The 27,964-nt window shown below is 36.7% G+C and overlaps 1 long non-coding RNA gene across 1 annotated transcript; it reads left to right on the top strand.

Moving 5' to 3' along the window:
- The first annotated feature begins 268 nt into the window (after positions 1-268).
- Positions 269-12,077, top strand: LOC125696755 (uncharacterized). Its single transcript, XR_007378506.1, has 4 exons — positions 269-290; positions 3,491-3,638; positions 6,053-6,213; positions 8,119-12,077. It is a non-coding gene; the product is annotated as an uncharacterized LOC125696755 (long non-coding RNA).
- Positions 12,078-27,964: the final 15,887 nt, after the last annotated feature.

Raw genomic sequence — 27,964 nt, 5'->3', positions numbered from 1 at the left:
GTTTAGGTCAGATATTAGGAGGAAGTTTTTCACACAGAGGGTGGTGACACACTGCAAAGGTTGCCCAAGGAGGCTGTGGATGCCTGTATGGGAACTGCTGAGTCACAGCCTGAACCTCTGATCACCTGAGACGAGCCATGAGTCAGCCAGAGGAGCACAGGTGAAGGCAATTCACCTGTGCTGCCTGAAGGGGTGGAGCCTGGCTGCACCCCTCCTAGGCCTATTTAAGAGCTGGCTACCAGCAGGAAAGGTTCTCTTCTGGAGATCCCTTCTTCTGGTGCTTTCTGTAGGTAAGCCTTCCATTTATTCTCCTTATTTTCCTAGTCTATTTTGTCTAACTCTCTTGTGATTATTGCATCTTAATATACATTGATTATACGATGCCCCATCCCTGGAGGCGTTCAAGGCTAGGCTGGATGTGGCTCTGGGCAGCCTGGTCTGGTGGTTGGTGACCCTGCACGCAGCAGGAGGGTTGAAACTAGATGGTCATTGTCCTTTTCAATGCAGACCATTGCATGATTCTATGAAATTCATTTTGTAATTTGGCTTGGTATTTACAAAGCACAGCTAGCAAGGAGAGTAAATAGGTTCTATTTCAGTTAAAAAAAGAATAATCCTTTTTTTCTCTTCTTTAGAGGTGCTAAACATTACTTACTTTTCTCCTTCCCTGCATTCCTTTTTTACCAGCCTCTGACTGCTACAGCAGCATCTTCCCCAAAGCACATAGTTCCCTACAGTTAACGTAGAAGTTCTCTATTCCAGCTACTCTTGTAATTTAATAAGCAAATGTTGACTGGTACAGTCTCTGCTTTAATATGGCTTGATGCCACTGCTCTCTGTGTTTATATCTAGTGCTCAAATACTGATGAAAGTAAACTCTTCTTCTGGGCATGTGGTGAAAGAAAGTTCTACAGTTTAATCATAGGGAAATCAAACCATTCTGAACATTCTGGTCACTGATTCTCATTGACTATTTGGCTCTCTCAAAAACTGACAGTTTCCCTATCATCACTATCATCTGACTTTCACCTGTGTTTCTAGCAGGGAAACCACGCAGATAGCTTTCTAATCTGCTCAGGCATTTTCCTACACTGGTGAAATCTACTAAAAAACTCCTGATGAAAACAGTGCTGCATGAAACTGTCCAAGTTAGAATGACTGACTTTACAGGATAGGGAACTTCCCTGCGATGTGAATTTCTTACTGCCTAATTAAGATGCTTTTGAAAACATTCCCTTGATGTTCATCAAGACTCAGAGTCATCTGCTGAATATTTCTTTAAAGAGAATTCTAAACATCAAGTTGTAATTTCTGCACAATCCTTCAATTCATCAGTTTTTATTTTGACGTTAGAGAACCTTTTTCTTATTGCAAATACATTTGTATGCAAATTATGATGCAGTCTCTTACTGATTATTTGTGACATACGCTTGGATACTGCTATTATATATGCACTTATATCTGAAGCCAAATCAATTATTTAGAAGTTACAGGACCTGTGACATTAACTGAGATATGAAATAGTCCATTTGTATCAAAGTGTTCTAAGCAGTGATTTTTTACTAGTCGTTATTTATATGGCTAAGCTAAACATAAAGAAAGGATACTTAATTTAGGAAGTTGTGAGCAATACACATGTATATTTCTTCTAAAAGAGAAAAACATGCAGATCACAAAGCATATGGTTGTCTCTCCTCATCTGTCATTCACTAGATTCTGCCAGGGATGTTAAAACTTTGTGTATCTTTTTTTTTTCCCCAGTTTCAATTAATAAGACGTTCTGTACCTTTGAATAAGCATGAAGGGTGTTTTGTAGCTACATTTGGGTCTTCTATCTTAGTGTACTCTGACCTATCAATATTCCTGAGAGGGGCCACCTCTTTTTGTGTTTGAAATTGTATTGCTCTCATGGATCTTACCCTCTGGTGCTTTTGTTCAGACCAATACCTGTTTTTTGGATGAAAAATGAGTATTAGGAAAGTAGACATTTGAGTTTCCCTTCATTATGATTGCTACAACTGGAAGTAGAAAAAAACACACACTGTGCTCAATGTAATGACAACCTCTGGATAACTGGTTATTTATTGGTCACAAGACTGAAAGTTTGTTGGGAAGGATAAAGGGAGCTGACAGGTTTGAGTTCAGTAAATATGGCCAACAGAGTTCTGCTGTTGAAAGTTCGTTACTGTATTGTATCATCACGGATTAATATAGAAATACTAATGCTATCTTTGTTTTCCTTTATCTGTTTTTTTCCCCCATGATCTAATGCTGTGGTTTAGGTTCAGTGAATATTTAAAATGATGTTATTAGCATCCCACAGGTATTTTTTAAGTACAAGTAAACAGAAGGTGGATGGTTATAGTGCAAAATCAGATATTGTATGGATGTATGATGAGAGGAAATTCTGTAGGAAGATGTGTGATAGAAATGACCTATAATCCAAACCTATTTGCACAAAGGCAATAATTTATAGAGAAAGGCTCAATTTTGGATGATGAGTTTTGGGTTGTTTCAAACATAATAAATAGAAATCTCTCTGCAATGGCATGCTGCAGCTTAAGATGTCACGTGGTAGCCTCCTGTGAGAGAGGAAGAAAATGTCATAACTATCCCACAGCATTCAGTTGTGGTAACTCACTAAGGAATGTTTCTCAAATACTCAGTGAGGGTTAAGCATGTTCAGAAGAAGCTGGATGACCAGAAGTATTGTCAGAAACTGAGGAGTTCTGATTCCTAACACTTTTTGCAAAATCCTTTACAGGCACATAGGCATTAAGGATTTTAAATTCCAGCAAGTTTTTGCTAGTTCTTACTACAGCTTTTTTTTTCTGACTTTTTCAGTGCCAACTATCCATAAAATTACTTAGAAGCCTGTTGCTAATTCTAGAACTGGCCTAATAGAATTAATAGTACTAATGCATTTTCGTTGTTCTATTACTGCTGAAATTTGTGTACGGTGTTTTCCAGGCATAAAATTATAAGCTTTTGTATTCTTTGGGACTCTACTGCTATCATTTGTGCTATCAGATATAAAATTCTCAATCACTTTTCAAGTTCAGAAACTCTTAAAAGTTTCAGAATGGTAGATGGGCGTTTCTTAAGCCTTAAGATGAGAAGTAATAAGCAGTAGTACAACACATGCTGACAGGTTGTTTTTTTTTTTTTTTTAAGAAATAACAGTTGTTGAAATATTTAACAGGATTTGTTCATCTGCATCTCCACAAGTCATAGATGCCATTGCCTTTTTTTGTTATTATCATTTTTTTCAATATGGTTATCAGAACTGCTTTTTTGTCCATTTGTTCTGTATTCGTGTGTTTGAAACACTTTTAATATCTCTCAAAGCCCACTGCAATCATTTAAAACATTTATATCAAAAACATTCTCCTTCACGTTTAAAAAAATAGAAATAAAGTATTACATTAAATAAATAAAGCTTCATTAAATAAAGACAGCTTATGCAGTCTTATGCCTTTCCTCTTTGTAGTTCTGTTGGATAGACTTCACAGTTATCCTCTGCCCTTCAGATTTTAGAGGCACATGGGCTGGAAATGAAGAATGGAAATGATCATGCCAACCCTCAGATTTTGTCCCATTGGGGTGGGGATCTTAACCAAACAAAACCAGCCAAAAAGGTAAGATACAGTGAAGAAAAAGGATGCGTATCTGTAGCCTTATACTAATCTCAGAACAGTTTAAACTGGAAGAAGCCTCTGGAGATCTTTTAGCCCAACCATGCACTCAGAGATGGGTCAACTTCAAAGTTAAATCAGATTCCTGAGGACCTCAACCTGCTGAGTTTCCAGAAAAAGGAAGTTCTGTGATTCTCTCTGGGCAGCTTGTTCCAGTTCTAAATGAGTTCTCCTCACCTACCAGCTGTTCCCTTGCTAATGCAGCCTTCATTGCCACAAGTTGCTCACTGAGATGGCAAGTCCTTTTCTACACAGGTTCTACCTAACCTGCTGGTCTGCTACTCTTCTCCTCTATTCCAAGTTCTACCATTCTTTCTCCATAATATATTCTTTTTAAAAAAATTATTATTATCCTTGTAAGGGGTTTTCTGCAGTTTTGTAAATACAAACACCACATATGTGCTCTCTCTGTTACAAAACTTTCAGTTCTGTCAGTGGGGTTGTGAAGGACTGCAAGACCCATGAATTTTATTTTTCCATGGTGAGCCCTCCAAAAGCAGTTGATCCAGAGCAGTTCAGCTACCTTCCTGCTCCCTGAGGAGGAAATGGGAGCCTCCAAGTTCTCATGAAAAAAATATATAGAAGTTCAGCAGGCATAACATTTATTTTTAATTTGGGATATAAGATCTAATTCATTAGATTCTAGAAATAATCTGTGGCTTCCTTTCTCACAATCTTTCTTGTATATATTTTGTGTAAGTAACTTCTGAAAGCATTTTGGAAATTAATCTACATAGGGAATATAATAGCATACTACTAAACCATTCAGAATAGATTTACTTATAGATAGTCAAATAGGCACAATGAAAACCTTATAGGAATAAGAAAGTTCAATGCTGCAGTAGTAGAAAAGGAGCAGAAAGGCTATTGAACTAATTGTAGAATAAGTTATTAAAAGAACTGCTATGGTGACAGATGGAAATAAACACTGCTGCATGAATAATAATCATGTTTTTCCCTAACCAAAGATCAACTCTAGACATTCTGTCTGAATTAATTTTCCTTTAAATTAAGAGAAAAATAAGCTGAAAACAAAAGAATTAATGAAAACCTTACATATGTTCCTTCGTAATACATTGTATTATGTTTCCCTCAAAAATGAAAATTGCCTTTATGTATGAAACATTTAGAAAGCTACATGTATGTGACACAAAAACAAGAGAGAAATAACATACATCATTTTATCAGTAAGAATCCTAACTAAAATTGCAGCAAAAAAGAATCCTTAAACAACATATTAAAAAAAGCTTGTCCAAATGTGGGTTATTCACAAGAAATTAATCCCAAGAAACAGAAGTGTGTTCCATATAGAGATTATGGTCATTTAAAATAGAAGCCTACGGTGATACCTTTATGTGTACCAGTGCTCCCGGTACACAGTCTGTATAAAAACTTGGCCCTGATTTATTCTTTTTCTCTCTGCAGAAGAGGAATTATGATTTTCAGAGCAGCTAGCATGTGCTGTCATAACGGGAAGGGGAGCAGAAGTAGTCGTAATCCTATGAATAAATTCAGGGAGCAAATCTGTACTTTGTACATGGGTGTAATTCACATTGCCTCTGAAAAGAGTTCTGCAGAAGCGATGAGTACAAGATTAGTTGGGTGGTTCTTCAAATCTCTGTGTCAGCCCTTCTGTTTTTCAGCTGCCATGGTTTATGTGTTGCTTATTGTAGGCTCTTATGCTGTAACCTCTTCTAGGTTGGAACGTTTTCATGTTGCATTTTGTGAAGCACTAAGCATATTCTTTGGCCTAAATAAATAATGAGTTCTAAAATAGAAACATGTCCCTCAGACTCCAACCATCAGAGACACGCACCAATCTTGTTTGCATTACTAGATGGTTCAACACTGATTTGTTGTATTGTTATGTCTTAAAACCTGTGAGGTTAAACACCTGAAACTATTTTAGTGTCTGATTCAAGCAAAGTTAGTCCTGTTGTGAAAAGCAGGTATTTCATGTATGCTGAGGTCTGAAACAATTCTGGGTGTTTGCTAAGTAATTAGCGTGCTTTTTCCTAAGTGTAGCATATGGCAGGCAAACTTGTAAACATTACCCTAAGATACCCTTTTTATTGCCGAGTTCTGAACTGTAATTCTATATACATATAATATTTTAATAATAGCTATTACAATGGCATTGATATTTTAATATTACCTAGGACAGTGACAAGAGTTTGAATTTGCTTTGAAAAATTGTCACGAGTGTTCAGCCGCACCTTTCAAAGCCGTACCAGCTTTGATTGTGCCCTCAGCCACGTTTAAATCAGACAAAGGGTTTTTCTGGAAGCACAACCCATATCAGAGCTTCCCCAGTCAGACTGCATCAGGATGGGGATCTCACATGGATTCACTTCCAGTTTCAGAACAGAGAGTGAGGATCTTTTCAGAAGCACGGCTGAAGAGGTCATGTATGAGGAATCAAAGTGGGAACTGAAACCAGAGTGTGTAACTGACCCTCAGGAGAGATTTAGCACTGTGCTGCCTGCCCTCTGCCTGGGCGCTAAACTGGGAGAATAAGGTACTGAATGGGTATAAGTTGCTTATTCATTTTGCGCAGCTTTTCTGCTTCAATACAAGGCTAATGCGCAAAGCAGGCTGGAAGTCTCAGGCTGCTTTTCTGCACTGCGAGATACAATACTGATGTTGTTACTCTGTAGCTCTTACTCAGTGGGCTTTCCTGAAGAAGAGAGCAAACTGTTTTCAAGGAGATTCAGCTTGGTAGTCCAGCAGTTTTGTGGGTAATATTAATAGATAGAAGTGCTGGACATGTGATTTACAGAAACCAAAGACTTAAATAGTCATACTGGCAACACAGGCTTCTGATAAATAAGCCTCTGCTTTGCTTTCCTTTGCTTTGCCTTTTTTTCTTCCATATATTGGAAGTCGTCATTACTGTCCAGCACTAGAATTAACATCCCATGTGATCCTGTAAAAATATTTTTTTCTTCCTCCTGTTCCCCTTCTCCCTCTTTTCCTTTGCCTGATGTTTCCTGCTTAAGATCTCAATTTAATTTAAGTAGATAATTAATCAGTACCAGATAATTCTTCCTGCCTGTTCTGCAATGCTCTTTGTTTACAGCATGCACAAATGATGAATAATGCCACCATCTTTCAGTGAGTAGCAGACTTCTATTTTGTATACTTACTACAAATCAACATTTATCCAGATTTCATTTTAAAATGAAACATATACTTCTATGTGTCTACTATACAAAGTAAAAAGGGAAAACTCCTGCACCTGTGGTAACTGTAGAACATAAAATGTTCTGGCTTGGCTCCAGACACTGTGAGCACTTCCTTGACTACAGAGGGGAGATCAGTTTTCTTCTGAAGAATGGATTTCCTTCCACAGGGAAAAATTCAAAATTACAATCTCCCATCAAACTGTAACTTAAGTAACGCATGCATTTTGGAGATAGTTGGGATAATATAATAGGAAAAGGTTGAGCTGTAAGTAATAAATCAGTTCTGGGGGGTTGTTTTGTTTATTTTCTATGTCTATGAGAGGAAACTTGAGAGATGAAAGAAGCCAGCTGATCACATCGGATTGGTGACCACTGAGATAAGATCCCTTGACATCATACAAAAATTCTTGACACCCACCTAGTTCCACATTTCTGCAATGCATTAAGCATCCTGTTGCTGCTTTCTGCATAATATAAATTACATGTCCACAAAGGCACCATGGCTTGAATGATCTATTTGTAATTAAAGTATAATTATAATGCATTTTCCCCACCTCCCACATATTTATTTTTACCACTTTTCTTGTTCTGACTCATAGAAGACATGAAGGGAAGTGCTGAGGCCCCATCTATTGAGCAGCACCTCCAAAAACCACAGCAGTCCCACTTAAGAAGTGTTGCTTAAGAATCTGTGTCCTGAGGACCCACTGCCGTTCTCCCTTCTTCCAGAGAAATACTCTAACCCTTAGTCAGGTCCTTGTTTATGTATTTCTTTACTGGCTCCCAGAAACTTGCAGTAGGCTCAAGTCTTCCCCAAAACCTTCTGGTATACAGTCTATTTCTAGCTGCTTATAACTGTTAGTGATTTAGCTAACAAGCATCTTCCTCATTGTGGATTTTCATAACTACTGGAAAAAAATCCCAAACAGCAGTCATTTCTTAGAATTAAACAAGAGAAAAAGTGTATCATTTTCTCCTAAACTGAGTGGAATCTTTTTTTGAGAGGCTAAAATGAACCATGAATTGAGGCAAGGATTAATAATTTGACTGACAGTACATTTTTTTGACTTAGATATGCTTTTGTCAGCCCTATGAACTCTGGTTTAGTCGTGAGCCCTCAAAATATTCTGGCAGGCTCTAACTCTTTGAAAATGACTTAATCTAGAAATGAGTTGTCTAATTGAGAAATTAATTAAATAGGTACTGATTCTGGCATCATATCTCTTTGTGACTTCCAGACGCCCAACCATGAGAAATGACTGTTTATGTTTGAAGTCAGCATGCTCTGGACTGAGTGGGCACTCTTTCTCCTGACTTTACCCAACTTCTTCTTCAGATGTACTTGGTTCAAATGTGACAAATGCTATCCTCATGAAAAATAGAGGAGAAATCATTAGATGAAAAATTTACTGAAAAAGGAAACAACAGCTGGAGTAAGTGAGAGAAAAAATTGACTAAGAAAGGTAATATGATGTGATTAGAAGAAAAGGAAATAGATATTGGTCTAAGTCTATATGAAGTGTTGAACCTTTGGAGAAGTTTACAGCTTACTGATATGAAGTAGAAATTGATTTCTTTTCATCATTTTTAGTATCATTTGTTACTTTAAATTTTTGACGTCATTGAAGCTGAAGTATAGACCTTGCTTCTCTTTGTCAAGGGGATATGATTAAAAAGCTATTTCAATACGCAGAATTTAAATCCCAATTAGTAGTGGACACCTAACTTGCATATGTTAAATGTACACTTTTAAAGTGAAAGATTCTAAATTTTATGTTATTTCCGTATATCTGCCAGGACTTCACGTTCCATGTGCTTTCCTCTTTAAAAAAAAGTCCAGTGAGCTGCAAAGGGAACTACAATCAGGCTTGCATATATTACTGCTCTATAGAATCAAAACCCCTGAGAGCTTGTTTTGTGTTTTATCTTCCCCAAAGACTTGTTAGCAGAGAACTGGTGAAATGTTGATATCACAGGAGAATGACATCGGAACAATTACATGAAGGAATTTTAGTTGCATTGTTTACAGCTTTTGGGCAGAGGGAGAGGATGTCACCAGAATACTGGAGGGAGTAAGAAAATTTGTAAGGGAAATCAAAGATCAGGGAGCAAGAACATAAGGATTTTTAATCTCAACTTTTTGCCTTTGGTACACAAAGTAGAAAAACAGAACAAGATGGTTCATACCGGTTTAAAAGCAGATTAATGTTAAAGAACGCAGGTTTCTGTTCTTGTTTTATGTATTGACATCCTTCTAAGTGCTCTGACCAGAGTCATCCTGTGTCTTAAAATCATGTTTTAGCAGAGAAATATAAATATCCCCAAGCATCTAATCTTCCAAAGCAATATGAGCGATATAGCCATAGCGTTTCAGTATTTTAAAACTTGCTTCAACCTGAGATGATTCAAGTTGCTGACTTTCGAGAGGACATAGACAAGAGCCTCTCGCTTAACTCCCTTTAATTCTAAGGTCCGGTTGCTTGGCTTTATTCAATGTTAAGCCCCCAAAGCAAAGAGACTTTACTACACGGACTAAAAAAAGCCCCTCTCTTCCTTCTCCAACAAGCTGACCTGAATTCTGAATAGCTGTACTTTATGCCCCTGGAATTAAACAAAAATAACTGCAATTAATATCTCTTCTGCCATATGCCGTCTTTCAGTAGAATAATTTATTATTACCTTGTTTAAAAATAGGTTTTTCAATTAATGGTCTTTTAGCAAATAAAAACACTTTATGGCTGGTGTGAGGTGCATAAGCAAATGTAAGAAGACCAGTTGCATTCAACTTCAAGACTTAGTAACTCAGATAATTATGCAGAACTAATTAATTCAAAATCTGTTTATCAACAATAGAGTGTAGCTCCAGCATTTCATCCCAGAGGCATTAACAAAGGCTTATCACCTGCTTTTGTGTTGCATTTTTGTCTCAAAGGCAAATCAATTGACAAAGGATGTAAAAAATGCCATTCCCATAACTAACACTTTATAGAACTTGCAGGAACTTTTAATAGCTGCTACCAATTAATTTCCCTGGCTTAAATTAAAATAATTTCTAAATGGAAATGAGATGTGCTAAAAACATCAACACATTCACTACTAATATATGTGCTATGTGAAAAGGAAATTTGAAATACAAAGAAATATTTAAAGAATTTAAATAATTGCTTAAGCATTAGGCTGTTATTCCTGTCAAAATATTCACTGTGCAGAACTTGTGCAGCACTATACATGCTTTAAACCTTTCTGTTGAAGAACTATGTTGATGCTATTATTTTTATTACTCTGTCTTTTTTGCTGCGCATTCTGCTCTTTCTTTTCCTCATGTTGTTCTTTGAGCTGCAGTTTTTCATTTCCTATTACCTGTACCGCAATAGAAATGTTAACTAACAACAGTAGATGTATACAAAGTGCCTGTCATGGGTGGTTTTCACATTTTTCTGCAGGTTTATCATGTAATCTAACATGTGAGTAGCTTAGTGTCTGCTTGAGTGTTCAGTGTGAGGTGTCAAACATTCATCTAAGATAAGGTAGTTCTGCACCTGAGAGGTTTGTATTTATTTTCCATCAATATACATAAAGCATTATTATATGAAACAGATACACGAATCTCTACTTTAATGATCTAACCTGCAGAATATCAAGGGCAGCTGACTTCAGCGCATTTGTGGAGTCTCCTCACAGAATCCTGTTTCCAGTGTCTTTCTAAATACTGAGTTCAAACTGAACCAGTAGCCATAGCTACATAATTACAACAATCGCATATGGAATCTGTAGATCAAATCCTATTCCTGATGAAATTTGTTACATAAAGTGCTTTTAGCATGACTCAGATACCCACATCATCCTACAGATAATCATATGTGCATTCATGTATGTGCACAATTAGCCACGTGCATAAACTTTGACAAGATTAGAGCCACTGTCACAAATATTGTGCTCATGATTATTTTCTTATCAATCCTTTCATTGTTTTTTGCATCAGTTGGTAATTTCTTGCTAATAATTCATGCACTTCGTTGGAATTGACTTCCTTTCTAGAGAGATCAGTGACATGCATTAACATAATTCTGCGTTGAGGTATATTGCTATTAATATTGCCAGCTCATATTTAAACAAGGTTTTGGAGTAAAATATAACTGTTTCCTCAGTATATTTTAGTTTGGTGTGATTTGGGCCGATAACAGGTAAGAAAGACCAGTTCAAGGAGAAGGAAATACAGATGGTCTGGATTTTACTGCAGGTGTCAGACACATTCCCTTTTGCAGATGAGCTACATTTACTTAAGTATTAGCCACAGCTTGAAAATGTGTGGAACAAAGATTAGGAGGAATCATGGACTGTGCTCAGTGTGGTAAAGTAAACAATTAATTCAGCAACAATGAAATTAGATACACCCCAAAATACTCTTTGTATTGCCTGCTCACAAGAAGCTATAGGTAGGGCAAAGAGAAGTGACAGTTAAGGGTTAAATTATGAAATTTTGCAATTTATTTCTTATCATTTATGAGATTGTTAAATGTCAGAAAGTGGATTTTTTTTTTTTTACTATCAGTATAAAACTGAACATACTGTGAGACATAAGGTAGCAGGTGTCTTGGCTCTAAACTATCAAGTCTGTGGGCATTCTGTTATAACAGGTGCTCCAAAAATTTGAACAGATTTTAACAAGAGCTGTATGGGCTTTTTAATTAGCCTGGTTACTCAGCATGTGGAGAAAGCACTAGGTATGTGCTTAAAACATCATTGTGTCTTGCAAACAAATGTTTCACATACTTACAGTCATTCTTCTTGGTTATCTTAGAATTCCTTTCTATTTGATGCTAGGGTTTGACCCTTCTATTCATTTCTCTTATCTATTCTACCTGAAAAGAATCATCATACTAAAAAAAATAGTTGCATGTTGTAGAATCTCCTCTTGGGTAGACAGCATTTAATAATTTGGATTTACCTGATATTTAGCTGTCATTTTACTTGGCATCATAAAACTACAACAAGCCGTGCACCACAGAAATTCTCTGCTCAGAGTACAAAGTGTCTTTTCTTCACATTCAGTTATATTTTTTTCCACTATTGTATATCATCAGATTTTTGTCTATTAAAGATGAAGCAATAAACTAAATAAAAAATCATTAAAATAATAATGTTTTAATGCTATAGAAATTAATGTAAGTTTAGGACTATCTTGCATGATATGAAAATAAAGCCACATAAATCCATTTTTTATAATGTTGGTTTGAAAAGAATAAGCCGAAGAAATCACTTTACACAGGGGATGGGGATGGGAGTAGGAACAAAGTGGTGGCATGTATGAATTTTTTTGCAAAATATCCTGGGTGAAATTTCAGATTTAGATTTATTAGTTTATTTTTACATCAAAACGATTTTACTAATTCATTACTCTGTCATGCTCTGACAGAAATATCTTCTGCCTGTATTCGCCTAGAAATCTTTGCATCTATAATGATTTTGTTGCTATAAAGTTTAATATTGCACATCTTAAATTACAGAAATCAGTTTTTTTAGCTCAGTAGAGATTGTTGAGATATTATGTGGAGGATTTCACACTTGAAAAAATTCCTGTCAAAATATCTTTAATCTTTTGGTGTAGGATTAAAAATACCAAGACACATTCTGATCCATATAAAATACATACTTTAAAATGTGGGCTCAATTTTAAAAATGCTTATATCTGCTTTTTTTTTCATTTTTACATGAATTCATTTCAGAAATGTACATTTCATTCTTTTCCTTGTAAATTCAGCCTCTTTCCTTACTTTATTTTTTTGCAAAGATGTGCTCAGCAGTAAGAAACACAAGAATAGTCTGTGATCACTATCTGCCTAAAATAATATTAATTACCATGCTTACTATATGTATATATATAAAATTTGGAAATTCTAGCCGTCTTATTTGCCTAATGGGTGCATTGTGACACGGTGAAGTGAAGGCAGCACCATAAATGTTAGCTAGCAGAGGTGACAACAGTGATGAAAAAAACAGCAGAGAAGGCGTTAGTGTGTCAGCCACCCCAAATCCCCATCAATCTTGTAACCTGTTTTCTGAAGGATTGAAGGATCCTTGCCACTGCATTTTTGTTAGGTAACGCCAACAGTGAAGTAGATTACACTCACGCATATTACCACTGCAGCCGAGTCTGTGGCTTGAACGTTAGTTGCCTTGGCATAAATGCTGGCTCGTTCTCTGACCCCACCAATTCACACCGCTTGCTCCTGTACCCGCAGTGTTTCTTAGCTGTACCAATGCAATCATTTATAAGCCAAATTTGCTTCTATTGGGTCTGCTAAGCCAATATTGTGGCAGAATATTGTTATGTTGTATTGTCAAACGATCGTCTCATTTTACTGTGAAAATATGACCTACGTACGAATTAAGTCTGCTGTAGTCAGTAGCAAAGCTGAAGACAATGAAATGGACTCTGAAATGACACATACAGAAAATAGGACTCTGTCAAGGAGACTTTGAAGTGATAATAACTTTGGAATTGTAGTCTTCCTCTTTATTGCCATAATTTTCCCCTCAAGTAAGAATCTTCATTTTAATCTTTGGAGTGATAGAGAATAGTGATCACTTCAGCACAGTTTTTTTGATTCATCATCATGTTACATTATCTGAATAATCATGAAAATTGAAAACAGAAGTATCTCCTGCTAGAGAATGATTTGTATTAATAAGGTGCTATGTAGGAAAGTCTGTAATGGGATTCAGGTAGTAGTAGTTGAAAAATGGAGTTGCAGCAATCTATTTCTAAATTTCTAAAATAGGGCTAGTTCATTAATGATCAGAACAAGAACATGGCATTCTTCTTAGATGCACGGTTATAAACAAGAAGCCTATTTCTCAAAACTCAGCCATGTCTTAATGCAATTCTTGTTTTCTTGCAAATTTGGAAGCTCACATTGGTTTGATTGGATGTTGCATTAGGACAGAGGCAAGTACAAGTGGCAGGATAATTATTGTTCTGTGTTTCTAGTTGTTAAGATTGGTGTTGTGTGGTACAGATAGTTGTACTAGGTATAAATACACAAATTAAATACATGGAATTGATCTTGCAGGATGCTTCAAGAGCAGCCCTAAGGATTTCATATAAAGTACAGTTTGCAAAAGGCTTCAGATTTTTAAAGTTTGTCTGTGGAATAGCTGTGGACAGATAGAATTTTGTAATGCAAAGTAGGAAGCTGTGTGCCCCATCTAGGTAACTAGAAATCTAGCTACTCTTTTTGCTAGTATAAATTCTGCGTATGGAAATTCCATTAATCAATGTTGAAAGTATTACAGCTGTAAAACAGGTAGGGTGTTAAGATCAAGTCCTGAAGATAGTTAGATTTCTTAGTGTCATTAATGGTGACATCAGTTTATGTAAGCATAGGAGTCAGTATGTAGTTGAACTGTAGAGTTCATATGAACGTTTGCAGGATTAAAATCTTGTACCTCTTGAAAATGTCACTAGCAATTATCTAGGTAAAAAATGTGCCATTTTTAAAGCAAAGTTAATACTTCCATAGACCACTTGAAGATACATTAAATGATATGCTCAATAATCATCACTGTTTATTTCTGACTGAGTTTCTCCATCCCAATAGCTGCTTTTGTGTAGACATACATAACATAGACTCTCTAAAATGTGCCCAAATTTGGAAAATTTCAACCTGGCAAAAACTTGCAAGTAAAAAGTTTCAATTATGAATGGTAGAGTAAGCAGTAATTACAGTTTATTATTAATATATTTTTAACGTTTACTTTGGCAGCTCTGATTATCTTTTATTGTACAATGAGGTCAATTAGGATTCAGCAGATCTCGGAGTCAGTTGACAATGATGTTTATAATTAGAGGAAAGAGGAAAGGTTGGTGGTTTTTTCTCTTCCTCATTAGGGCTGTCTGACTGAGCCAATTTTATTGCTATCTTAAAGGCAGTTAAAAAGGTCTTGTGACTGTTTCTTAAATGAATTGTTCTGCAAAATGCTGCTGTCTTTTTAACGATACCCCATCATTAGTATGGATAAACAGTTCCTATTAACATTTAAATTATGTAATTCATTGCTTTGATAGGAAAAGATAAATGTAAGTTATTTTGCATTTCACCCTCCAACCTATGAACTGCAAGGATACAAATTCTATATAACTGTATTTGGCTTTTTGGAAGCTAAACTAAAAGGGCTGCAAAGTCAAAACCAAGTTTAGTCCTGAATTCTTGTTTTTGGCAGCTATTAAACAGTAGTTTCTACAAAGCAGTGCAGTTGATATGGGCCTTCCAGTGCCAGATCTTTAAAATCTTCACTTGAGACTTTGCCGCTTGATCTTTGCTTAATAACCATGAGATTTTTGTTTAATGAAAAATCACGATAGCACGAATATAAGTGCATGGAAATACTTTGTCATTCTGAGCAGAAAGAACTGATAAGTATTTAAATGCCTTCACACTCATTGAACAAACTGGCTGTGCACATTGCAGGGATATAACAGAAAAGATCTTAGTTTATAGTATGTTAGTTTATTAACATCTTTGCAATTTCAGGCACAACTCTTTTGTTTTCACTCAGTAACTGACTCCCTCATTATTCAATGAGAGGTTAAATAGATATAAATTTTTAGAATATTTTGTACTATGTTTTAATCATGTTTTTGCTTTTGTAACTTCAATTGGTATTAAAGTAATGCTTATATTTTACATAGTATATATTATACTGTGTTGTAATAACATTAATAGAAAAGAAAGCAATACTCCAATAAATGCAGCTTGAGATAAATATAAACTGAGTTCATGAGAGAAGAACAGAAACAACAACAATAAAAAAGAAAAGAAACAAGGAGAAACTATAAAATAAACATGAGAAGGAAAGTCCCAGCAGTTCTAATTAAAGATTTTTCAATAATAGAACTGCAGCATCCACCCACATGTCATTCTTGTATGACACATAACAGAAGATCACCAGCTCTGTCTTCTTTGCACAAAATTATTTTTCTTATGATTGTTTATCAATAGTGGCAAAAGTGAGAATTTTGGCAAAACCACACTCATCAACTGTACAGAAAAGGAGTAACTGCAAAAAGTGCCGAAACCCAAGGAGTGATTGTTAAAACAACTTCCAAGAATCTCTGCCAGCCCTGTGCTATCCTAGTACATTAGTGGGTACGCTGGTTTCCTTCACTGAGTAGGAGACAGTGGAGCAGCCTGAAGAAGATGACTAGCTCATGGCTTGTGTAGAAAAAAGTGAAATGCATGTTTCCTTTGTTTCATTCAAAGAGGACTGAAGTGAGAACAAAAAGCCAAGAATATTCATGACAGTGGCAGATGGTGCCAACCTTGCACAGTGATTTTCTATGATTATTGGGTACTTATTATACTTTCAAAAATGAGAAACAAAGCCAGAGAGCTATGGTTCTAGAAGATAATGAAATCACACTGATGCAGGTCTTGTCCTGAATATCGTATATGGATTTATTTGGAGTTTCTGCAGAATCCTCCTCTATTTATCCTTCCCCCCTGTATATTCTCTAGAACCACTCCTGGCAAATAAGAACCATCTCATTATATTCACACCGACACTAAGAAGAGTTTAAAATTAGGTGGAATACATTTACCTGTGCCATTTTAGGACACTTAATTATTACAAGCTTTAAGAACTGCAAAAAATAATACTGACTCTCAGTTGTTGGTATCTAATTTGCTTAGCCATTTTCAAGCAGTGAGTGTGGATTTTGCATTTTTAATATCCCATACTGAAAGCTGCAGGTATTGTGCAGAATCATATGAAACTTGGCACAGTTTAGAAAAAAAGTAATATTTCTGCATGCAGAATGGAGGCTGACTTTGCAAAGCGTCTGACTAAACACTGGGGTATTTTGAGTAATTTTCCCTTCTCAGAAGATCTTACTGCTTTGTATGCTCATAGCTGGATGTACGTTTAAAGAAGATAAAAAATACAGCCAAGTTAGAATGAGAGATAGTTTAGCAAGTGGCCCCTTATGAGTACACTCTTTCAAATAAGAAAAAGCCAGTGGAAAAAGTATCTTTTCCACTAGGAGAATGTGAGGGCCAAACGAGGAGACAAGATAAAAAGATCTCTTGCCCCTAAATGTAAGTACCTATGAAGGTGACTGGTGAGTCAGGCTTCACTTAAAGAATAGATTCCTTTTGCAGCAGTAAAATAAAATTCAAGCAAATGTGGATACTGAGCTCAGAGAGTCTTCACCAATAGGAAATAAATTCTTCCTGTCCTTTCCAGAGCATAGGGGACTTATTAAAAAAAAAAATAAAAAATTTAGTCTAATAATGAGATAAGAGTTTTTTTTTGCTGTGTACGGCTACTTTGATTGGTAATTCATGTGTTTGATGCCGAGCTTTAAAGCTAACTGCATTATGAGCCTGTGTCCTATTGCTGATGTGACTGTGTTACAAAGGAAACTGTTTGCAAGAGAAACACAAGGTCTGAATCTACAAATCTTTAATATTTATTTAAAATAATTATTTCATTATTGGAAAGCTCTGTGAGTTGTTTGTGTTTTATTCGTAACTAGTAACCATTTTAGATCGCAAATAGTCAGGAGTCTGTGGAAAAGAGTTTTTGTTCTGAAAAATAGCTCTGTTGTCATAATCTCTGTTTTAATAATTCCAATTTCTCCTTTGGTGTAAGAAATACTGCAGTGAGCCTTTAAAATACGGTAGTCATGTGTCACCACTTTTTCTCAAAGTTTCTTTGAACAGTCTTCTGAATAGATTCTCAACATACAAATGCTTCCTAGTCAAAAACACAATCAGGGCTTCTGTTTTTTATTATTTGTAATTGTTTATTGTTTTTTAAAGTAGGAGCATATAGAGGGTGTCCAGCTTGCCATTGCTGTCGTAGTACTGCAGCACTGGTGTCTGTTGCAATAGAATCAATGATACATGCAATGGTTAATTGCACTTGTTCATCAGATACCATTCACTGTGATGTATTTTTGTCCTTGTTGGATACTATCACTATAGTTTCTTCTATATGATACTATTGAAAATGAATTCATTTATTTTGAAAATCCTCATCCTTCGCTAAGGCAATAGATACACACATGAAAAGATACAGTATGGCAGAATTATCAAAAGACCCTGACAACAAATCTGCCAGTCTTCTCATCCCAAGCATATATAGCATGCACTTGACTGAGATGGAAAAGGCAAGATATGTGACAGCCCAGACATGGAGAAACATGAGTATCTGTTTTAAAAGTAAGCACATGCATAAGACTTAACACTATCAGGGACCTCATACATTTTTCTGCAATTCTCAAAAACAGTCATTTTATGCCTGCCTTTTTTTTGGTGTTTGTTTGTTTGCTACTATAAATTTCTTGATTCTGTCTTTTGGTGTGTGATTATACAAGGGCCAGAAAACTGAGAGGAAGAATGCTTTTAAAGCATACTTATTTTATAGTATAGAATTGATTCTGAAGTGTAACACTATTAAGAAGTAGCTGTGCTTCAGCTATTAAATTAAAAGTGATGCAGTATTCAGAGAGCTATTTGAAATTGAAAATATTGAGGAGAAATAACAATATTCTAGGGAACACACAGGAGTATAAAGAATCTCTTGTGAGTTGATGTGAAAGGAGTGTTTGTGGACTTTGGACCATTTGTATTGCAGTAGGGATGACAGACAGCATAGAGATCCTTGGTCCACAAATAGTGCGATAGTGAAGAAATACATGTATTCACTGAAAAATAACCGTTTTATATTAGGTAGTACATGATGAGGTACACGCTGGGTCTGCTTTTACATTTTTTTCTGACACTCAAATACTTCCTGACTTGCACAAATAGAAAAATGCAATCTTTAACCCTGAATTTTTCTGTGACCTTTTCTTCATGTTAACTGGTTCATTACCAGTGTCAGTGATGTGTGCGGTCTGTCTTTGTGAATCACAGAATCACACTGCTCATAAGTCTGTAGTACTGGATGCTGGATAAGCTGTCCCCAATCAGTAACACCGTAAGAGTCCATAACACTATTAAGATCCAAAAATACTGTAGCTAAAAATTAATCAGCCTCATCCAAAGAGCCATTATTTCTTTCCACACAGTATTCCGGATCTAGGCAAAAGATAAAAGTCACAGAAGCTTTTATGTATTGAAAGCAGAGCCAGTTGGCTGCACTGATTAGGGTGAACAAATGGCAGCAAAAACAAAATCTTCATTTGCTTTGAAGACCTCATGCTGAATGAGAAGCTGTTGATGAGATACGGATAGTCGCTCTTTGCAAGCATATTCATTTTCTTCTTTTTGGCCTCTCAAGAGAAAAGAAAATTCAAGCAGTAAAGCATTTCTGCCTCTGAGATCAGAAAAGCTCAGAAATAAAGTTGAAAAAATGGAACTCTGAGAACAGCTATGAAGCTGTGGAGGTGCCTGACTCAATGACATACTGACTTCACTGAAGCTACATTAGGTGTTTCCTGTTGTGGAGAGCAATATGCAAGTTCTTTGTATCAGATGAGCTCTGTGCTGCTCAGGGAGTTGCTCTGCAAAGCAGTTGCTGAGGCTGTCACACATAAAGCTTGCCGGATAACTCCTGTTATTAACTCACAAAGCAGCATTTCTTAACATGCCCTCCTAGCCATTTTAGCAGAATTTGGGTGCTCAGAGATGTAAAAAACAGATACCATAGGAAGAAATTTTTTTTTAGTGAAAAAATGCATCGCTGGATAGGAATAAAAGAAACAAGAATTGATAATTCTTTGTATTTTGGTACCTAAGAATATTGCCAGAACTGTATACTGTGTTAACTAGAGTTACCTCTCTAAATAGAGGTGTACTTTTTCTGCAGCAGGAATTTACTCTAATACTTTTATACTTTTCCTGCCTTAGCAGTATAATAACTACTGTACCATAAATATAGAAATTACTCCCAAGAATGTAACAAGCAGGATTCACACATTTAAATGAATTCAAAAAAAAAAAAAAAAAAAAGCTGAACTGTTTCCAAATTCTTCTATCCAAGCATCACTTAAGAAACTGTTTGTTCAGTTCAGTTTCATCTCTGCAGCTGCCAAACCACTTCAGTTCTGCCAGCTCTGCTCTGTGATTGCAAAATAAAGGGTGGTCACTTCACAGTGTATGCAAGAAATATTATAATTTTGTGAAAATTATGACATTTAAGAAATCGTTTCAATAGTAAATTGTAGGGCTATCCTGGTACATGTCTACATGTCTATTTAGAAAAGAAACCTGAAAGTTTTATATTTACTTCTCCATGCCTTCCTATAACATTAGTGAATTTAGTATACAGGGTTTGCATTTTCTAAGGCTGGTACACTTCACTGCAGCTTACATTCATAAATATTTTTGTAGTATAATGGCCTGTCAAAACAAATCTGTTTTCTTCATTTGTGTGTGTGCAGAAGTGCATTCTTACTGCTTTTTGCTCATCTCTAAAGTTGACAATAGAAATTGCTTAAGGTAGCAAAGCTTTTCTTTTTGTCAATGCCATCAGTGCCTCTCTTCTTGAAAATCAGATGTGCGAAAAAATCAAGCAAATAGCTCTTACTATACAAGAAATGTTCCTACATAAACGCATTCATCATTTTTTAATCTCCTCTCTGGTGATCAGAGCTCCCTGCACGCGTTCCGTGTGCAGAAGGACATCACGGATGAAGCTGCTACCTGTTTTACTGAGACGAGACGCAAATGCTTACATTTCCACAGTCCTTTTTCACATGTATTGTATACTTTTTCAGAACAATAATCTCAATGGCTCCATAGCCTAAATGAAATGTCTCTATTTCATGTAAAGCAGAAAATGTAAATATTTCCTATTTCTTTAATCTCATGTGGTAAAGCAAAACAGGGAGGGAAAATCAGTAAGCTCCGTTGCTTAATTTCCAAACAGTTTTCTTCTCAGGGATGTAATTTCCCTCAGATGAAGGAGAAAATAAAGTGTGCTTAGAAGTCAAGAAGGAACAGAATATTAACTTCTTTCTAATTAAGAAAAATGATCATGTAAGTAGTGATACAGAAAAGCTGTTAGAAATAACATAATAACAGGATGTCAGTTTCTGCAGCATAAGAGCAAAGTAGAAGGAAATTTTCATGGTTTTCTTTAATGCAACAAATGTAGAAATAATAACTTCTACAGCTTTTGGCTTTACCCTGTGACTGGCATCTCATACTGCCCAGGATGCTGTTTATATCAGACCGAGTTCTGTGTTTTTCTCACGATGACACGTAATTTGCTTGGTGGGAAATTTCCTTCCGTTCAGAGGCTCATTATAGGGAGAGGGGTCCTTCAGGGGGCTGTGCTTTCTTCATCTTCAATTGTCACTGAGAAATATTAAAAAACAGACTGTAAGGCGATACCAAATTGTAACAGTAATACTTTGCACTCATTTTCCTCCTGATGTACATTGCCTTTTACATTAATTCTGAATGAGGTTTGATTTCAATAAAAATCATAGAAATAGTCATTGCACGTTTTCACGAGTAAGTAATTTTGAGAGGGTTGCTCCCTTTATTTTTCTTCGTACCAGCCCTGTAATTAGTCCTTGACGTAAATGCAGATTCAGAGGAATGGAAGTGATGGTAGCATGCCTCTTACGTGGGATGTTATGTAAGCATTAGCGTTAGCTTGTCAAATGCTATTTCCACATACCCCTGTGCAGACCCACTGAACAGAACATAGGCATAGGTACATCTTCTATCAAATCTCTAACCCAGAGAAACGCACCCTGTTACAGCACAGCCTCGTGCCAATCGCCGCCTCAGTAAACACTGCCACATCACCATGACTGCTCTCCAAGAATTAGCAATGAGTTTGTTTATAATCAAGTTTATCAATATTTATAAAGTACTGTACTTAGGGGGATAATATATTGATAAAATACAGTTCTAAAATGCATTACATTTCCACATTATATCTAATGGCTAAAAATACATGTAGTGGGTGTGGAGTAATAGGGGCCATACCCCGCCCCCACAAACAGTTTCTTTATCACCCCATCTGCTACCCCAAATGCTAACTCTCAGGAACACCACTGCTTTGCAGCATGTTTTATTATTCAAGCTTTGGTGGGAGGAGAGCTGCAGAAAGAAAGTGTTAACTGTAGAGGAAGGGAAGGTCAAACTAAGACCCAGAATAAGCTGTATTGCTCCACTAATGCCAGGACAGTGGCACAGACTTCCACTGGACCTAAACTGGCTACTGAACACCATTAGATTACGTTAAAGCCTGCTAGAAAAAAAAAAAAAAAAGGAACGGTGAGAAGGAGGTCTGAACACATTTGTCAAAGAATTAATAAAGAGGCTAAAGGTATTTATGTAGGCAGGGAACATATGGAAGAGGAACAAGGCAGACTTTGAGAAGAAATTATTTAGCTTAATTTAAAAAAAAAGCACAAAAAAAAGAAAAAATCTCCCCCCTAAAAAGTATATATATGTAAAAAAAACAAACAAGCAAAAAACCTCCCCCCCAGAACAACCCCAACAGAACAAAGACAAAAGAAGGGAAAAAATGAAAGCCTGCACTTTTTTCACATTGCCTTTCTATTTTTCGAAAAGGAAGCAGTCGGGTAGGGCGTGATCCAAAGTGCACAGAAGTCAAGCAAAAATTCCTCTGGAATTTTGGAAAGAAAGAATGCTGCTAGATAAGTATCAAATACTGATGAGTGTTAATGGGGGTTTTAGAGACAAAGCGTCCAGTTTGAAGCACTTATTGGCGATGTCTACACTATCACCACTTGCCAAAAACATTTCCATCACGGTTGAGCTTTATAAGTGATTTCCAACATTTAGATCTATCCAGCTCAGAGCAGGTGAGGAGGTGGCTGAATATAAGTCATTGAGACAATTTTGAGGATGACATTTTTCTTAAATATAAGTCAAATTCAGTATATGGTTTCATCTGGGGGGTTAGGGGGGTAAGCAGTGGGGAAAAATGCAAAAGAAAAAGCAAGAAACTGAAAGCATTTGTTTGGATATAACCAAAATTTTAAAATGTAATTTTTGATCTTAGTAATTTTTTATTTTAAAATTGATCTACTTAATTAATATGGAAGAATACTGACAGAAACCAAAGTGCTCTGTTGTAGGACAATTCTGATCGTTTGGGGCAACAGAAAAGTAATGATAACTCTGATTATGTGATTCATCTGTCAATCTGAAAATGCTGCCACTCATACTGCTCTCGGTTAGGTAATGCACTTTTAGCCAAAATGACTAACCAGCATTCGGGGCCTCGCTGGCACATGTCTGTTAGGATGTGAAACTGACAATACAAGTCAGGTTTTCCATCAAAAAAATCCCATTTATTTACAGTGACTACATAACGATCTTCCCTGAAATCAGTCAGAACAAGCAAGGTGTGGTTTTTGTACTTCTAGTTGCATTGCCTGAACAGATGTCCTATGTCTGGGGTGCTGGCTTGCCCTCTAAGGCTTCATTGTGTTTGTTGCTGTTGTTGTTATATCTACTTTCTTCTGTCCTCAGGTGTTACATAGTTGCACGTTGGTGTTTATTTTTATAGAATTGATTGGCCTTCATGCTAAAAAGTACAGCATGCGCCAGTATATGCAAGGGTCAATATGTTCAGTGAAAAGAACGTTTTAATCCTGATCCTACTGTAATTGTTCACCAAACTGTCAAGGTGAGGAAAGCAAGTATTTTACCAGAATGCATTAGTAAGTTTCCTGTCTCTAGCTCTTTTCACCCATACAGGCTCTGGTGAGAGCTCAGATTTAGAGTCAGTCCCAGGTAGTGAAGAGTTAATGTGATGGCCTCTTTCTTCTGAACTAAAACAGGACCTGGGAAAGATAGGGGCTGTATGTGTGGAAAAACTACAAGTCGATGTTAGAAAGTATGGAAAGTTCAGTCTTGGTTAAACCAAACAGTGTCCTGTTAATTTTTAGGATAAGAGCCTTTTTACTGTTCTTCCTCCTTCCCCCATTGGATAATCAAATCCTTGTATGATTCAATCAGGTTTTAATTTTCCGTGCCAAAAGATTCCATACTCAGAAGCGATTGTTTATGAAGTACTATTAAAAGCCAAATTCTGTTTTATCTATATGGCCTTTCCTCAAGTGAATGTACTCTCTCCTGCTGGTTGCTGTGTTCGCTGACACACTTCATCACCAGAAATGGCTCTGGACTGAGTCATGATCGAGTTTGGGATGTCCTATATTGGGATGGCTGCGGTAGTTTCCTGCCCACGCTGCAGAACAGTTCAGACAGAATTGCAGCTACAGAATTGCAAATAAGATCTTGGCATTTGTGTAATAAACTTGAGCAGTTCAGTTACTGCTTTCTGAGAAGCAGAGCCAGCCCTGTATTCAGGACAGGAATCTCTTGAGAAGCAAGAAAAAGAGGGATGTGAAATTCTGTATCTTCCTCAACGTAAGCCATCTACGCTTGTGAATCAGATCACCACACTGTCTTGACTGCTGTGGTGTGTATCCAGCAGGACGCTTTGAAACGAAAGATATTATGTGAATTACTATGTGAGTGAATTGAGGTTAGGAGAAACAGCCATTTGGTAATCTTCAGACAATGATTTTGTACGTGGCTAGTCTGAGATTCACAGTTTATTATTCCAATAAATGGGAAATTTGACACAATAGCGAAAACAAAGAACACTTCAAGTTTCAAAATTAAGGAAAATAGTAGCACATTGTCACAGAGAACATGTGTGCAGTGTTATGGTTTTACAGAAAAAGGAATTAATCATTCCAGACACAGTCAGTTTAAAGTATGACACAAACCTCATTTTGCAGAATTTCAGGCTCATGCAGGAAAGACTTGCAACTGCACACAATGGCTGGAAGGAAAGAAACCCTCTCTGATTACCTGGAATACTTAAACATGACATTCCCAACTCAATAGGGAAGGACTGAGACTCACAAATTGTCTGCTATCTAATTGTCTCTTGGCTCAGCTTGGGAAATGCAAATAGAACTAGACTGCAAAAATTGGTTCAAGGAGCCCTAACAGGATATCAAGCACTAAGCAGTATACAGCAGATGGTAAAAGATTTTTAAAAAGCAGTCTTCTTGAAGTTCACAATAGTCTAGGGAATTAGAAAATGGCAGGTGGAGCAGGAACTGTAACAGGTTATAAATTGTCAATAATTTCCTTTTCAGTGGCAGTGAAACTGCTCTTGAAATCACCAAAAGGTTATAGAGACACACTGTAATTGGAAGACACACACCTCAAGTGAGAACTGACACAAAGATGTAACAACTACAAAAACTGCAGAGGAAGAATGTAATCTTCTGAATTAACATTTATGAGCTAATGAAGAATTATGATCAGTCCAGAAAATCTCGGACCTAGATGCATCTAAAGGTTGCACAAAAGAAACACAAGCTACAAATTAAGATGATTAAACAGCCTACCTTAAGCACAAGGGACACAAGAACCTTGCACTTAGACTCTTCAAGTTGACAACTGAAACAGATAATGAAGCTCAGAAGAAAAACACTGTGTGACAGGAGGCTGCATCTGCAGAGTACTGAGTGATGCAGAGGACGCACGTGTGTACACAAACAGGTCTAGGATTTTATCTGCATTAGGTACGTGGCTGATTTACCAGCTACCTCCACTGACTTCTTCAGCCTCCAACAAAATGCTAAGAAAATTGAAGGCACGACTCTCGCCAATACACTAGTTGTAAAAAATAATTATAATTGTAAAAAACAATTCCTGACTACAAATAACTGTTAACGTTTGGTTGAATTGGTTATTTTCTGGCCCCTTATCTTCTTGCTATGGTAGGCAACTGTCTCCTTTCCCTATGCTTCAAGTCAACCATTCTGTCTTTGGCAGAACAAACATACTGGCAGGAGAAATTAGAAAAGAAAGTGAAATTACTGTTGTCAAGCAAATACAGAGTGAGTGGAGGATGATGTAAAGTTTCAAGGAAATGGAAAAGAAAATTAGAAGGTAATTATCTTGGTTGGTCTGCATTTAAATAGCCTGGAACAATAGCACCAAAGGCAGATGTAAATTTTCCTATTCATCTTAATGGAGCATTAACAGCAAAAAGTAATTATGACAACTTTAATGCTAGTAGTGTTAACTGTTCCATTACTGAATTACATACCACATGTATCCATTGCAGCACCACTTTATTTCTTTAGAACTTTCTTGGTATTTACTAACATTTCATTCATCTTAAGTGACTACTAAGAAAAATACTGCTGGAGTCTACAAAATGTTTAGAACCAGAAAGGCATGAGAGGCAATTCAGAATCACACATAAAATTGTTGCTTTCAGATCTTTCACTTAAACTGCTCATTGATCCCTGTTGTTTGGTTGTCACAATACTGTTTTTTTTGCTACAGAGAAGTCTGATAGCTTCAGACTTTCTTCCCCTTCTGATCTTATAAGGAGCTCTTTAAATATTTAGAAATCAGTTTGAGACTTTCAAAAAATTCCACTAAAATTGGACTCCTGACAAAGAAGAATGTCACACAGCTATACCCTAGAGAGACGAAAGTTAAGAGACCAAGGTCTCAGAAAGCTGAGAGTTTTTACTCTGTGGAGTAATAACTTGCATGAATGGGTATGTTTGGAGAAGTTGTGCCTTTGCAAGTTAGCAGAAAAATATTCAATTCTCTGTCTTGATCTTCTCCTACAGTAACAACAGTAATGGAATAAAGCAGTTGAAGTCTTCTCACCTATTTAGCTCAGGAGCTGGAGGTAGGCAATGAATCTTCTTCCTAGTCCTTATTTAAGGTTTAGCCATTGGATTTACTCCCTTGGCATGTGAAAGTCTGAACACAGAGGAATTTTCAACTTTCATTTAAAATGACTGATAATTTGGACAGAACTATCAGACGAGTCAGAAGAACCCATTCTGTAAAAACCTCAACGTAGCAGGTAAAAGAGAGAGAATAAGCATGGGTTATCTGGCACACTGGAAGAAATCCCACTGATAACTTCTAGTTGCTATACAAGCTCATAGATTAAGAGATGATGCTCTTTGGGAAGCAAGGTCAAACAAATTGGCAAGAAACAGATAACAAGGCTGTGTCAGAGGAGAGAAAACCTTAGAGATTCCTTTGTAGATCAGTAGTTTTCTGTCAGCAGTGTAGTGACTTCATTATAGACCACTTATGTGCGTGTGTGGAGTGTATACACGCATGTGTAAGCACAAGTAAATGTTAATTTCCTGGAAATTCCTTGACTCCCTGAAGGTTGCAGAAGAAACCCAAAGTGCTTGAATTTAGTGGGCGGAAAGTGGGTTAGAAATAGGACAGTTTATCAAATTATGGTGGTCCCATCCCACAGACTGTTGTCCTTTCTTTGCAAGCTGTATAAATTCAGCCTTCAGCTACGTTTCCAATTTCAATTCCTTGTCACATTTCTCATTCCTGTCTCTCTGCTCAGCCAATGGCAGCAGTGCCAATCCCCCAGTTGTTAAATCTATCCGAAAGCTTTCCCCCTCCTACTTTATATCACCCTAAAAGTGATTTTTGCAGCCTCTCCTCCAGAAAGAGTGAATTTGAACACAAAGATGGAATATTTGAGCCAACGAGAGAAGTAAAAAGAGAATCCTTTGAGTCTTTTCTTTAACTCGCGTTACCCTATGCACATTAAAAGAAGGAGGATGTCCCTTTAAATAGTTTGGGAGCCCTCTAGTGATTCTTGTTGCCTTTTGCTGAAGAAGCGCTGAAATCCTCCCCCGTTCCCATGGAGGTAGGTGGGGGAGCCTTGCCATGCAGCTCATGAACCCAGTATTGCCATCCCATGGCCCAGTGTTAGTTTCATAAATCCTTAATATAGCACAAAGAACCAGAATAAAGTGATTTCCTTTCTGCAGTCACCTCTGTTTGTCCATTTCATTCACCTCTGACATTCCCATTCTGCACAGTTTCGAGAGCTTTGAACTGTGGCAGCCCTTTGCCACAGTTTGTGAAGGACCTCCAGGGCAGAGCCCCAAGCACATTTGTGCCTGCGTGTGCTGCAAAGCCTTCCTCCCAGTTCATAAGAACCAGAGTGTAAATCCTGAGCCTTCAGATTATGGTGGGAGCTGAACCTTTTGGAATTCTACCATTACAAGCTGAAAGCTCTTATAAAATATATTTTTAGGAGTCCTATTGAATC

Source organism: Lagopus muta, chromosome 8, assembly GCF_023343835.1.
Source record: "Lagopus muta isolate bLagMut1 chromosome 8, bLagMut1 primary, whole genome shotgun sequence".
In the NCBI taxonomy this organism is placed as follows: Eukaryota; Metazoa; Chordata; class Aves; order Galliformes; family Phasianidae; genus Lagopus; species Lagopus muta.
The sequence above is the reverse complement of the archived record's forward strand: the minus strand, read 5'-3'. Positions and strand labels throughout refer to the sequence as shown.